The sequence below is a fragment of the Chiloscyllium plagiosum genome, unplaced genomic scaffold (assembly GCF_037043375.1).
Source record: "Chiloscyllium plagiosum isolate Xiang-an unplaced genomic scaffold, Cpla_swu_hap1 HiC_scaffold_39, whole genome shotgun sequence".
NCBI classification, from domain to species: domain Eukaryota; kingdom Metazoa; phylum Chordata; class Chondrichthyes; order Orectolobiformes; family Hemiscylliidae; genus Chiloscyllium; species Chiloscyllium plagiosum.
The window spans coordinates 39,339,475-39,355,341 of NW_028270177.1; positions in this window are offsets into that span (position 1 = coordinate 39,339,475).

The window sequence follows — 15,867 nt, forward strand, 5'->3', positions numbered from 1 at the left end:
CTTAATTGTGTTTAGTATTATAGGGTTTTTACAGCAATCTGTAATGATTTTCCTCTTGTCTGAGAATAAAAGGTTAATAAGTGGGTATTTTACTTGAGAGGCCTCGATGTCCAACCAGATTGATTGTGGATCAGACAAGACCCAATCAGCTATGTAACTTAATAGGGAACTTAACTGATATTTGCTAAAGTCTGGGAAGTCCAATCCTCCCCTTGTCTGTGGAAGCTGTTGCTTCTCCAGCTTAATGAGGGGCCGTCTATGATTCCAGATAAAGGAACTCAGCCAGCCATATAATTTACGTAGAGCCGTCCTCGGCAGCATCACCGGAAGCATTCTCATAGGATATAGGAGACGGGGCAGGACTTTCATTTTGATTAGTGCTATTCTACCCAACCAGGAAATTGGAAGGTCTCCCCATTGCTGGAGGTGCTGTCTTATCCTTTCCAGTAAATGCACAAAATTAGCCTTATACAACTGACCAAATACTGGAGTAATAAAAATGCCTACATTTCAGAAGCCCTCCAGGGACCAACGAAAGGGAAAAAGGGATCCGCCCACTAAGTGGGGTATCATAGCAAGGCCACCCATTGGCATAGCCTCCGATTTTGAAAAATTAATTTTATAGCCTGAGAATGCGCTAAATGTATTAATAACTTGGATTAGGCGAGGTGGGGACATCAAAGGGTTACTGAGGAATAGAAGAACATCATCTGCATAAAGGGTAATTTTATGTTTACCTGTACCAATCCTCGGGGCCGTTATATTAGGATCAGCCTGTATAGCTTCTGCTGGTGGTTCAATTATTAGCGTAAATAACAATGGCGAGAGGGGACATCCCTGACGGCAGCCCCTACCCACACTGAAGCTATCCGAACCTAATCCATTGGTAACCACAACTGCTTTGGGATCACTATACAATGTTGAGACCTATTTGGTAAACACCTGTCCAACGCCAAACCTTTCCAATGTGTAAAACAAATATGACCATTCAACCCTATCAAATGCCTTTTCCGCATCTAATGAAACTACTACTCCTGGTATCTTTCCCTGATGGCAGGCTTGAATCATATTCAAAACCCTTCTAATATTATTGGATGATCTACGGCCCTTAATAAACCCCGTCTGATCCTCCTTTATAATATGTGGCAGTACCCTTTCTAGTTTCAGTGCTAACGTTTTAGAAAGGATTTTAAAATCTATATTTAGCAAGGATATTGGTCTATACGATGTACAATCTTCTGGATCCTTTCCTTTTTTAAAGATAAGAGAGATATTTGCCTCTTTCAGCGAAGGCGGGAGACAGCCCTGACTATGCATAGTTATACATGTCCATAAGTGGACCAACCAATATTTCTGTAAATTCTTTATAGAATTCAGCTTGAAAAGAATTCATCTGGGCCCGGTGCCTTACCACTCTGAAGTTGCCTAATTGCATCAAGTATTTCTTGGACTGTTAGAGGAGCATTTAGGACCAATACCTGTTCCGGAGTTAGGCCTGGAAAGGTCAAATTTTTTAAAAATGACTGTATCCTCCTCGTCCTCTCTTCACAATCCTGCGATTTATATAACTGAGAATAAAATTCTCTAAAGATCGCATTAGTCTTTTTATGATCATGAATCAGAATGCCCGTACTTTCCTTGATAGACGTAATAATCTGAGGGGCCTTTTTTTTCTTTGCAAGAAATGCTAAGTATCTACCCGGTTTGTCGCCATATTCATATAACCTTTGTTTTGCAAATAATATTTCCCTCTTAGCCGTTTGAGTAAGCGTAGTGTTTAGAGCTGTCCTAAGAGCCGTAATCCTTTGCAATTTAATAATAGAAGGTCTATCAGTGTATGCTGTTTCAGCTGCTTTTTAGCGAGCTTCAAGCAGACGCTGTTGTTTTCCCTTCAATTTCTTCTGGGTCGCTGAGTAGGAGATGATCAAACCTCGCGTGTAAGCTTTAATGGTCTCCCACATCATTGAAGGGTTGCTAGCTGTACCTCAATTAATTTCTAAAAAAGTTTTAAATTCTTGAGAGAAGTACTTTACAAATTTACTATCTTTCATTAGGAAGGGGTCCATACGCCAATGCCGAGGGGATGTCCCATTGTTCCTCGCCTTAGTTTTCATATATACAGCAGCGTGGTCGGAAATTGCTATACTACCTATTTTACAGGATGATATAGAATTTAAAAAAATCGAGGGGGCAAAAAACATATCAATTCTAGTATGACATTTATGTGGATTGGAGTAGAAAGAAAATTCTCTGCCCTGTGGATGAAGACATCTCCATACATCTACTAATCCTAATTCTTTGTTCAGATCCATCAATTGTCTAGATCTGGGAGATCCTCCTGCAGTACTCTTGGGAATCCTATCTATTTCCGGATCTATAATACAATTAAAGTCTCCCCCTATAATTGTTTGACGGGCATCAAAAGCCATCAATTTTGAAAAGGCCTCTGTTATAAATTTAAAGGGGTGTGCCGGGGGGCAGTACAAATTTAAAATCCCATATTCCTCTCCATTTATGAGGGCTTTAATCAAAATATATCGTCCAGATTCATCTTTTATCTGCTTTAGGATTTTGAAAGGGAAATTCTTCCGAACAAGAATAACAACTCCCCTGCTTTTTGAGCTAAAAGAAGAAAAAAAGGCCTGATCAAATCCACCCTGTCGTAATTTCAAGTGTTCTTTATCCGACAGGTGTGTCTCCTGTAGGAGAGCTATATCAACTCTTTCCTTCTTAAGATTTGATAATATTTTCTTCCTTTTGACTGGCGAATTACTCCCCTTGACATTCCAGGTGCACCACTTAACCGACTGATCAACCATAATCATCTGGGCAAATCCGAGACCCCTCGGGAGGGGAAACCCTATCCAGAACATCCCGAGCATAGAGCATATAAAATTTACAAAAATAAAGCCTTTCTAATACACTCACACCAATACAATAAAAAACTATTTCTAAATAAAAAAAATATAAAACGTATCTAAGTGGAGATTTTCCCCCTTGTTCCCAGGGGGTGTCACTTCCTCTCCAAAAGTCCATCATATCCTCTTCCAACCAATGCCCCACCCTTGACTCAGGCGCTCCTCAATAAAATGAGGAGAATTCAGATTTAATACAAAGTTAGAGTTAACAGTGAGCACCCTACACCCACCCATACCAACACCTGGATATATTTGGTAATGTTAATACCATATATAAACATTTTAACTATAAAATTACAACCTCCACAAATAATAATTAAATATACTAATACAAAATAACAAGGGAGAAACAACCCCGCTCCTAAAGAAAGAGGTAAAATTGAATAAGGTAACCACCTCCCCCCACCAACATTAACCAAACTCCCCAGCTTTTATATATATATATATATATATATATACACACACACATATATATATACATCCCACATATATACATAAAATAATAAAAGAAAACAACCCCAAGGAGGGGAGAAAACCAAATCCCTCTCCCCACCCCCCCATGATAATATTAATCAGTATTAAAAAGGGGGGAAATATAAACCAAAGCGGGGGGAAAGGCAAACCAACATCCATTATATCTTACAGTTTATCTAAGAGAGTCCAAGAATTCCTTAGCCTTTTCTGGCGATTTGAAGTTGTACACGGATCCTTCATGGTTAAAGCGTAGCGTCGCTGGGTAGCGTAAGGAGCACTGAATATTTAAGTCCCTTAAACGCTTCTTCGCCTCGACGAATGCCTTCCTCTTTCGCAAAAGAGCTGGGAAAAAGTCCTGGAATAACATGAACTTGGATCCTTTATAGATCATAGCTTGGGGGTCTTTTCCAAGATTTCTAGAGGCTTCTAAGAGTATCTGCCTCTCCTTGTAGCTCTGCAGCCAGAACAGGACCAGGCGTGGGTGCTGGTTCGAGCCGGGCCCGCGTATTGCGACCCGGTAGGCCCATTCTACCCTTACCTGGCCTGATCCAGCTTCCAGATTTAAAAGCTGTGGCAGCCACTGCTGGAGGAATGCTGTAAGCTGGCCTTCCTCTTCCCGTTCGGGAAGGCCCAGCAAACGAATATTTTTTCGGTGACCTCGATTATCGAGGTCATCAATGTAATTCTCTAAGGTCCGGACTCGCTGTTCGAGAGTCCGGACCCGATCCACGGCCAATTGCGCTGTAGTTTCGGAGGTAGCAGCCTTTTGCTCCGCCCCTCCGACTCGGCGCTCGATTTCTTTAATGTCTCGGTCGTGCTTCTGCAGCGCGGCCGAGAGTGAGTCCCATCGATTTCGGGACTCCTCGATAAAAGTGTCGATCTTCGTATCCAGCTTGGAGATCATCTCCACAAGGCTTGTTACTGTAGGTAAGTCCCCCGAGGCGGCTGTGGACGCCTCTGCTGCAGCTGGAGAGGGTGGGGGAGGGGTTCCTGCTTGCTGAGAGTTGCGGGCTCCCTTCCCTTTGATCATTTTTACTAAATATTAGACTGTTTAAATGTAATACCAAGCAACTAATTAAATTAAACAGCTATTATGAATGATTTGGTGAGTGTGATGGGGGTGGGTGACCCACTTTACCCAAGTCTTGGGAAGAGCACTATAGACTCAGACTTGCTGGGTCGCCGCCATCTTGGATCCCCCTCATCCTCCTGCATCTCTATTGTGCTGACAATTTAGATTAATTGCTCCAACCCCCAGCCAAACTCATTTTTCCAGAGTGTGGTCAGGAGAAGAGTTTTATCTGACTGAAAGACAGGTGCAGGAAAGAGGGATTCTGTTCCCTGGGACTCTGGCACCAGTCTGGGACATGAAGAAAGTATTGGGATAGGCTTCATCAGAACTAGGCCGGGACCACGGTCTTATCAGAAAGAATAAACAGTGAAGTCACAAGGACTTTAACTGGCAAGTAGATCATCAAATGGAAGTATAATGTAAATAATTATTGAAGGCAAACAAAAAGAAAGACTGTGTGGAATCATCTAGAAATTGCTATTTTAGCACTGCAGGTAAAGCAAGAAGCAACCTATGTAATTGGAACAGGTAAGAGGAAGATGCTGATGCAGTAATCAGTGACACCCAGAGTGTCAGGTGAACAGCAGACCCTGATACAAGCAGTCACAACATCTAGAGTAACAGGCGAGTGGAGGAGGACTCTGAATAGGCAGGCAACAGCACCTAGAGGAGACTGACGATGATGAGTAAGTTTGCGGATGACACAAAGACTGGCCGTGTGGTCAACACTGAGGAGGAAGATGTTAACATACAGGTGGAATATAAACTGATTGGTCAGATGGGCAGGTGAATGGCAGATGCAATTTGATCCTGAGAAATGTGAAGTGATGGCCTTTGGTAAAAATAACAAGACACGGGAGTACTCAATGAGGAAACTCAGGAACAGAGGGATCTTCGGGTATTTGTCCTCAGATCCCCAAGGGGGTTAGGGCAGGTTAATAGTTGAATGAAAGCATATAGGATGTTTTCCTTTGTCATTCAAGGCATAGATTATAGTAGCAGAGGGATTACATTGGAACCGTAAAAGACTTAGGTTAGGCCACAGCTGGGGTACATGTGCATTTCTGAACACCACACTGTAGAAAGGATGTGATTGCACTGAAGGGAGTGTAAAGGAAATTCACCAGAATGTTGTTTGGGTTACAGCATTTCAACTGTGAAGAGAGACCGGGGTCGCTTGGGTTGTTTACTTTGGCGCAGAGGTGGTTGAGGGGGATCTAATAGAGGTCGGAGTTGGACATTTCCAAAGATTCCTAAGTTTTGGAGTGATGTAAACTTTTCTCCTATCAGTCCTAAATGATTTCCCTCTTACCCCAAGTCTCTCGTTGTGATTTAGATTCTTCAGCCCGGGGAAACCAATTTTCAATGCCTATCCTTTCAATCCATTTCAGAATCTTGAATGTTTCAAAGAGATCCCCTCTCATTCTTCTAAACTTAGAGTCATAGAGATGTACAGGACGGAAACAGACCCTTCACAGGGTGTTTAGAACCAGTTTACTTAACCTCTAATCACAGGTTGACCCACTCAGCCCAGAAACCAATGGGAGATCAACTGCATACAGTCCTGTGAACATGGTCTCACCAAAGCCTTACCATCCTTTCTCTTGTACTCCGTGCTCCTTGCAATGAAGGTGAGGAGGGTGAATTCCTCCCTATCCACATGCTAGTTTTGTCTTCCTTGTACAAGTACACTAAAGTTTCTCTGAAGATCAAGACAAAATAGTTTCTGGCCCTTTAAACATAGGCTGCTTTTCAATTCTCACTGTCAAAGTGAATAACCTCAGACTGTTCCATCTGAGTTACTTACGACAACTTGTTTGGATATATTATGACACTCCTCTGGGCAGATATGAGCTGAATTCAGGCATCTGGCCCAGTGGAAGGGACACTACCACTGTGTGATAACACCCCTGCTCCACATGATATTCCCTCTGTCACCTTGTTAGTCTGGCAATGAGTGTGTCTATGATCTTTTTACAGCCTCTTTGTGCCTTCCTCACAGTTTACATCTTCATGTAAAGTCACGATTTTAACGAGGTCAGCCAGCTGGATCTCATAGAACATGAGTTCTCTGACTGGGACGTTAACCAGAACTACTGACCCTCTGGTGGCTGATACTATATGAGGCAGTACTATAGTCATGGACTGTTCATGTGTAAATGAAGGGTGACTTAGTTTCAGTATGTCAAAAAGGTAGGAACATACTGAGTGCCTCTTGGATAGTTTTCTGCTGCAATCTGTCCCGGGCCAACCAAATTCCCAGGGGAGAGTGCACAACGCAGAATTTTATTCCCTGGAATGTAGAAACTTCAGGGGCATTTTTTCTGATATTTTCACTGTGGCAGCACAATGGCTCAGTGGTTAGCACAGCTACCTCACCATGCTAGGGACCCAGGTTCAATTCATACCATGGGCAATAGTCTGTGTGGAGATTATTGCACATTCTCCCAGGGTCTGTGCAAGTTTCTTCCGGTGTTCTGGCTTCCTCCCAAGATGAATTGGCCACAGTTTCATGAGGTGTAACTTCTATAGTTGTCTTTACGTCGAGAAGAATGTGAGGCCTGTAGATGCTGGAGGTTAAAGTTGAGAGCTTGGTGCTGGAAAAGCACAGCAGGTCAGGCAGTGTTCGAGGAGCAGGAGAATCGACGTTTTGGGTAAAAGCCCTTCATCAGGAATGAGGAGTCTGGAGCAGAAACTGTAGCCTCTGGCATTCATTCTCAGCTAAGCCCTGAATAGTGTTTCAAACCAAATGCATTCATGTCTAGTTCCAAGCCTGAGGGGCACTCTGCCCTTCACTTTGAGTAGTTATTTGGGATTCACACGAGGGATATCTGTTGATTAATTGTGTGAATTTGCACCATGAGGTGCTTGGGCTTGGTGCAGTCGCCTTTCACTCTCACACAGCAGCAGCAGCAAACCACAGACACTGTTCCACTAATTCTAAGCAAGTAGCAAAGTCACACCCATACTCAACAAGTGAACAGCTATCAAAGACCAAAATAACTCAACTTTTCACTAATGGTCATTTCAGACTGACTATGTCATATTGTGTGGGATTTTGTGGTCAACAAGGCAGTGGATAACAGAGGATTCAATCTCACAAGTCATCATTGTATTCTCCCGAGTGGGGTAGATTCAGACTAAAGCTGCTTGTCAAGCATTCCCAGTCAGATGAGATATAACTTGGTTAAATAGAGAATAAATGTCTTGTATATTGTATCGAACACACCATCTCATCAGTCAGATATGGTGCGAAGCTGTTTATCACACCTCACAAATAGAAAAGGGGTTTGATGTAAAGTCACTTGCGATCTGCACGAACCCAGGGCAGTAACAACAACTTGCATTTGTAGGACATGGTGGTGAGACCAGGAAAGTGTACGATTTGCTGTTTGCTTTAATTTATTTGTACAATATGTCAATTGCAGGTACAATCTAAATTGGGAAAATTGATTGTGAGGAAATTTCCAGCTCAGTCTGGCCACAGAACAGCACAGCAATGAGAGTATTCTCCCGAACTTCACAAACTTTACATTTTCCCCAAAAAGCACAAAATCATGATTCTTCAAAATCATGTCTCTTTGCTTCTTGATGAAAATGTACACTTAGAGTCTTCCAAATCCTTGTTTTAATCACCATTCCCATGTTGGCTCTGTACCATATGAGGTAAGACCGTGTTTTCTGTCCATCTGGTTGGTTAGTCAAACCTATTTGCCTTTCCACGATGGTACCTTGAGTCAAGTTTGGGTCATTGCTGTCAGTTAAGGCACCATTACTGACCCTTGTGACACTCCACGAGTTATAACCTGCCAATGTGAAAATGCCTCCTTCACCCCTACTCTCTGCTTCGTCAGTTACCGTTCCTTGATCCATGCTGACGTATTACCCTTTAACTCTGCAAACCCTAATGCCATTAAAACAGGAAAGAGAAATAGGAAGCATGTGAGTAAAACTTGAGAACATAAATTCAGGTTGGGGTGTTTGACCAAAATAAATATTCTTCTGGGAAGGACATGGAGGTCAAGGCACACCTGGAATTAATTGCAAACGGCAAGTTAACTGAGAAGGTCCGATTGGGGAAGATATTATTGTGATATAGCTGCAAGTTGATCAGAAACATGAACCACATATACTAAATTAAAATAGAATTGATGATGGAAATGGTGGAGTGGTGAAGGAGCATTAGTCATTAAAAATAAAATCAGTGATAAGCAAGAATTCCACTCGAGGCAAACAGGTAGAGAAGGTTTTATGGATAGAATGACGGAACACAACAGGAATTAGTTACTTTTAATCAACATATTCAGAGATGTTATCGCACACGTCTGGAATACATGGGAGTTGAAACATGACCTCCTGGCTCACAGGCAATGACATTGCCACTGTGCCCCAAGAACCCCCGACAGCAGGATGCCTTTTTTTGTTTAATCTACTTTTTGATTTAGCCTTTACAGTGATGTTATTACACAGTCTGGACCAGGGCAGACTTGAACCCAGATCTGCTGGTATATGGGTAGGGACACTACCACTGCACCACCAGTGCTGTTTGGAACAGGATTTAAAACTGTAATGGGAGTTGGTAGCAGCTGTGAAGTAGTAGATTGTATAAGTACAGAGAAAAGGTAATGATGCAGCAAAGGGGATTATTCTCAAAGGGAATTTTGACTTCTGTTTAGATTGGGATAACCAGCTTAGCATGTCAGGAAGGTAAGAATTTATTGAGTGTCTCCTGGATAATTTGCTTCAGCAATCTGTACTGGGCCAACAAATTACCTGGAGAGTGCACAAAGCAAGTTAGAATTCCCTGGAATTTAGAAAGTTCAGGGTGTTTTGTTTGAAGTTTTCACATTACTACGGGAGCAGATAGAGTAGATAGAGAAAACTGTTCTGTTGGTTGGTGAATTTAGATTCTAAAAACAGAGACTTAAATAGACAATGAAGAGTGAAATTTGGAAATACTTATACAGACAAATTATTGTAGAAATGGAAAGACCATATCATTTCATTTCTGTATTTTAGTTTGTGGTTGAAATTGAAAAAAGACATTTTTCAACCAAGGATTGCAGACAAAGTTGCCGCACTTCTTCGAGTTACTGGAGCTCATTGTGAATTGTGTTTACACTGCTGCTTTATTCAAGCAGTGGGGAGAAAGTTCTGTAGAATGCGAGGCCCCAGGGAGTTTATTCAGAGAGAGATTTGGGTGATAACAAGAAGCCAATTGGATTGGGCTATTGTGACCAGTCATTAGATCCTGGTTAGGTGAATAATTTCAGGTGTGTGTGTGTGTACGTACATACAGTAATCACAGCCAAAGTCTGAATTTTTCTCAGGGAGGTGTATCACAAAATATCTGAATAAGTTGATCAAAATAACTATTCAAATGGGGTGGGGTGGAGGGATTGTGGCCATAGAATCATAGAAGTGGACAAAACAGAAAAAGGCCTTCAGTTCCTTGAGTCTGTCTAAGTAACTTGAGACTGATGACATGCTAATTTCACTGGATTACCATTAGAGGAATTTTAAAAATTAGGTGGTTGTTTGGTGTCTCATGGTGAAGCGGTAATTTCCCTAGTTTTGAGACCGAAATCCTGAGTATAAGACCCACCTGCATCTGGTATGTCCTAACACAGCAGAACAGATTGATTGAAAATGTCTCTGAAGTAAATGGGGAGTAGCCTGAATGGTTGCAGAGTCTGTTGCTGTACAGCATATGTTACTACCAGGGAGAACTTGAGCAGAGAGAGAACTGGGAGCAGACAGAACACAGCTCACCTGAACAACAGAAGACAATCCTGGGAAGGTCTTGGAAAATGTTTAAGTAAAGGTCTTGATAGAATTTTTTTGATATTGTCATTGAATTAATATATATAATACCAATCCTGCTCACTGTATTGGTAGGTTCCTGGAGGTTTGTCATGCTGACCCTTCCTGCTCTTCAGACTGGCAGGTTTTGCTGCTCCTATGTAGAGGCCTCTTTGCCGAATAAAGCGATGAGGCATGCAGCAAGCAACAGTTGACCTGTTTGTTCTGAGAACTAATACTGAAGGTTAACTGAAGGTTAAATCTCTCCACCCTGCAGGCACTCTGCCTCTATTCCTGATGAAGAGCTTTTGCGCGAAACGTCGATTTTCCTGCTCCTCTGATGCTGCCCGACCTGCTGTGCTTTTCCAGCAGCACTCTAATCTAGACTCTCGTTTCCAGCATCTGCAGTCCTTGTTTTTACCACATTCTGTTGATGCAGATGCTAATTGTCTCTGCATCCTGTGTATCTCTCTAGGTGCTGTTAAACACCGAAACAACAGGTGGCTATTTCGCTCCTCAGACCAGTTCTATAATGTAATGAGATTCTGGCAAATCTATGATCTACATTATATACCCATCTTTATCCCATATCCCTTAATGTACCTGGGTAACAAAAAACAGCTATTTCGCACTTAAGATAGACAATTGATATAACATCTGTTTTCATTTGTGGAAGAATACCAAATTTCTACCACCCTCAAGCTATGTCAATGTGTTTCGAATTTCACTCCTTGAAGATCTGGCTCTATTTTTTACCCAAATACCCTCCAGTTCTTGACTCCCCATCCATCATGAATAGTCAATCTCAATCTACCATATCTTTCGCCCTTGGTATCTTGAAAACTTCAATGTGATGCTTGGAGATGGGACATTGTTCTGATTATCTGTTTGTTAAGGGATGAATAATGCCAGGGTAAAAAGCATTTCCTTTCTGTTTTTGACTATTGCCAAAGAATCATTTTCATCCATTTCAAGTCAGGATGGTGAGTGACTTGGAGGGGAACTTGAAGGTGGTGGTGTTCCCAGTTATCTGCTGCCCTCATCCCATGTAGTCATCGGTTTGGAAGGAGCTATCTGAGGAAGTTTGGTCAATTTCTGCAGTGCATCCTGTAGACAGTAATACACTGCTGTTACTGAGGGATGGTGGTGGAGGGAGTGGATGCTTGTGGATGTGGCGCAAATCAAACAGGTTGCTTTGTCCTGGAAGGTGTCAAGCTTCTTAAGTTTTATTTCAGAGTATTCCATTATACTCCTGACTTGTACCTCGCAGATGGTGGATAAGCTTTGGGGAGTTAGAAGGTGAGTTACTTGTTTCAGGATTCTGAGCCTCTGACCTGGTCTTGTAACCACTGCATTTATATGGCTATTCCAGTTCAGTTTTTGTCAATGGTGACGTTCAGGATATTAGATTCTCTCTTATTGGAGAAAGTCAGTGCCTGCCATTTGTGTGGCATGATTATTCCTTGGAGAAAGTGAGGACTGCAGATGCTGGAGACCAGAGTTGAGAATGTATTGCTGGCAAAGCACAGCAGGTCAGGCAGCATCTGAGGAGCAGGAGAATCGACTTTTCAGGCGTAAGAGCTTCATCATGAATATTACTTGCCACTTTTCAGTTTAAGCTTGATATTATTCAGGTCTTGCTACATTTGAGTATGGACTGTGTCTGTTACTGAGGAGTCACGAATGATGCTGAACATTGTGCAGTCATCAGTGAATGTTCCCACTTCTGATCTTATGATAGATGAAAGGTTATGATAGATGAAAGGTGGTTGGGCCTAGGAGACTGAAAGATATAATTGCAAAGAAAGATTTAATTCATTTCCTTTTAATGGCTTCTTTTGATGAACTTTCTGGGGAAACCACTTTTTTTCTAAAACAATGGCTCAGGCAGTATTTGGAAAATGTTTTTAGTACACGTGAATTGTCTTTTTTCTTCTATGCTTTGTATAGTTGAGGTGAATTAAGGGAGAGGGAGACATTTTGCAATGTGAGTTGTGTTCAGGTTTTCTGCAGTGATGTAGATGGTACTAGGATATGAACAGATTGACATTTCCACATTGGTTTCCCAGTTTCACAAGGAGGAATAGCCATTTAGTGCCACACAGCGGAAACTGAAGCTTATTTCAGGGATTATAGAGATCAATCTGTGTTATTGACTTTGTCCAATCTACACTGCTTTTGAAGACTGAATCGATGTGGAACTACTGTACAAGAAGCCAAGTGGAGATTGACATTCATTCCAATTATATTTGTGTTTGGTGCCACGGAAAGTGACCTCAGGAACATTTTGCAGAGATCAGTAAAATATTTGTGACCAGCTTTCAACTCCATCCCAATCAATTGCTCACGTCTCATTGTATACCACAGTAATCAAGTTACTAAAATCCCTCTGGCAATTGGAGAGGCCAAAGATATTGGTTGATTATATATTATCTTTGGATCGCATCTCTGGGCCCATTTAGAAGGTGTTTTTATACATTGCTCACATCAACTGTATTAATCCACTTGACCACTGCAAACACCACAGTCTCCTCCCTCTGTATCCATCCATTATATCATATCCTGTATCCAGCAGCAGTATTTTCATCAAGCAGGTATGAGCCAATCATGCTGGAGGATTTTCACAGGCAGCAAACCAGAGTGTTGAAAAGCACCTCAAGGGAATTGGTTTCTTACAATTGTCAGTTTTAAAAAAATGGCATCATTAAGATCAAAGTTAAAGTAAGGACAGACTAACCTTTTAATGTTTTTAAAACTAGGTGAAATCTTTAATCAATATGGACAAATATGACATTTCACAATTGTTTAATCACTTTGAGCTTTCAAAGCCCTGAAGGTCTTCATTTCTTCAAATCTAATACATATCATCATCTATCATGCCGACAAGAGATACTGCAATGACTCCCTCAGGTTCCTTCAAAGACACCATCCATACGCACGACCTCCAACACTGAGGTGGACAAGGACAGGAGTGGGAGCATCACTCACTGTACGTTCCTCTCCAGGACATTGTCCATTCTGACTTGAAACTATATCATTGTTCTTTTAAAGATCAAAGAACAATACAGCAGAGGAACAGGCCCTTCAGCCCTTTACCCTTGTGCCAACACAATTGCCCTTCCACACGAAAACTGTCTTCACTCCCAGGATCTGTATCCCATTATTCCCTTTCTATTCATGTATTTGTTCAGGTGTTTCTTGAATTTTCTATTTGATCTGCTCCCACCACCTCCTCTGGCAGTGTGTTCCAAACACTCGCCACCCTTTGTTGAAAACTGTGCTTCGCACTTCTTTTTTAGACATCCCCCCACGCCCCCCCCATCCCTGCACCTTGAACCTGTGTCCCCTAGTAATTGACCCCTCCACCCTGGGAAAAAGCCTCATACTTCCCACTCTATCCTTGCCATTCACAATCCTATAAACTTCTATCAGGTTGCCCCCCCCGCTCCCCCCCCCCCCAACCCCCAACCTCCAGGCCTCCACCCTGCCTTAACCTTCCAAAGAAAACAGACCCAGTCCATCCAACCTTTCTGGGATACCCAGGCAACATCCTGGTAAATCTTTTTGATACACTCTCCAATTCATCCACATCTTTCTGGTCGTGTGGTAACCAGAACTGTATGCAATATTCCAAGTGTGGCCTAACTAAAGTTCTGTTAAGCTGCAGCAGAACTTGCCTATCCTGACACTCAATGCGCCTTCCAATGAAGGCCAGCACGCAATAAGCCTTTTTTACTGTCTATCAACCTGCACTGCAACCTTCAATGATCTGTGGACCTGCACACCCAGATCCTTCTGCATTTCAATATTCCTAAAGGTTCCACCATTCACTGTATAATTTCCACCTATACTTGATCTTCCAAAATGCTTCACCTCACATTTATCTAGATTAAACTCCATCTGCCATTTTACTGCCCATGCTTTCAACTGATCTATGTCCTGCTGCATCCTTTGACAATCCTCCTCACTATCTGCAACTTTACCAACGTTTGTATCGTCTGCAAACTTACTAATTAGACCAGCTACGTTTTCCTCCAAATCATTAATGTAGACCACGAACAGCAGAGGCCTAAGCATTGATCCCTGTGGAACCCCGCTAATCATAACTCTCCGTTCTGATAAGCATCAATCTACCGCTACTGTCAGTCTCCTATGCCGAAGCCAAATCTGTATTCACCTTGCCAGCTCCCCCCATGATACCATGTGATGTCACCTTTTGTTGCAGTCTGCCATGAGGGACTTTGTCAAGGCTTTACTGAGGTCCATGTAGACAACATCAATCAGTTTCCCCTTATCAATCATCTTCATCACCTGCTCAAAAATCTCAATCAAGTTATTGAGGCATGACCTCCCTGCACAATACCATGCTGCCTATTGCTAATAAGACTATTTGTTTCTAAATCCGTATAGAGCTTGTTCCTGAGGATCTTTTCCAATAATTTCCCTCCCACTGACGTGAGACTCACAGGCCCATAATTTCCTGGATTATCCCTGCTACCCCTCTGAAACAATGGGACAACATTGACTATTCTTCAGTCCTCTGGGATTTCACCTGAGGCCAAATAGGATACAGAGGTGTCTGTCAGTGCTCCAGCAATTTGTTCTCTTGCCTCCCTCAGTATTCTGGGATTGATCCCATGAGGACCCCTGGACTTATTGACCTATGTACTTGTCAAGACCCACACCACCTCTCCCCTGCCCAGGGTAATTAGGGTGGACAAGTAAATGCTGGCTGAACTAGTGATGCCCACATCCTTTAAGAGAATGCAAAAGGTGATGAAAGGAATGATCAGTTAGAGTCAACGGTCATTTGGTCTGAATTCCAGGAAATCTTCTGTAGCAGCTTGGCAGAGGTCATGCTTATACCACATGAGACACCTTCCACTTCAGTCATGGATAAATACAAAGAACTGATTTGTGGAGCAGAGTAAATCATCTTGACATTAAAGCTACATACACAAGGATGACTGTATTGTGGTCATACTAATTCCATGACAGCTCAGTGACAGTATAATGGCCACCAGGAAATGTTAAAGCAATCTGTGTAGCAGTTTAGTTAACACTTTATCGACACTGTATGCAATGATCCAGGTGTCTTTCAAGGGGTGATATTTGTATATCCAAGAGACGTTCAAGTTCAATGGCATTGAATCATGTTCATTGAGGTGAACTGTACACCTTGCTCTTGAAGCAATAACTGTAATACAGAATAATGCATCTTCTTAATACCCTTGTTCCAATAGGAAGGTCAGAGGTAAAGAGAAACAACAGCACAAAAGGAGTGCTGCTCAGATCCAAACATTCCAGTCTGAATGTAACTCCGAACCCTGAATTTGTTACATGGAGCTGGCTGTACAGTTTTAAACTATTACTTTGATTAAAGAACAGGTTTAGTTATTACCCTGTACTGAGCAATAATTTCCATTTAAAAGCTGAGATGCAAACAATCTGTCTTTGTGCGAATCAGAAATCCCAAGTGATATTTAGGAACTGCATTGTACGAATGCAACAAGAACAAGCCACATGTAGGTATAAGATGCATGTCTTTTTAGAATCTTTCTGAAATAATATTCACTTAAAAACTACAGGAGTATCAGTGAA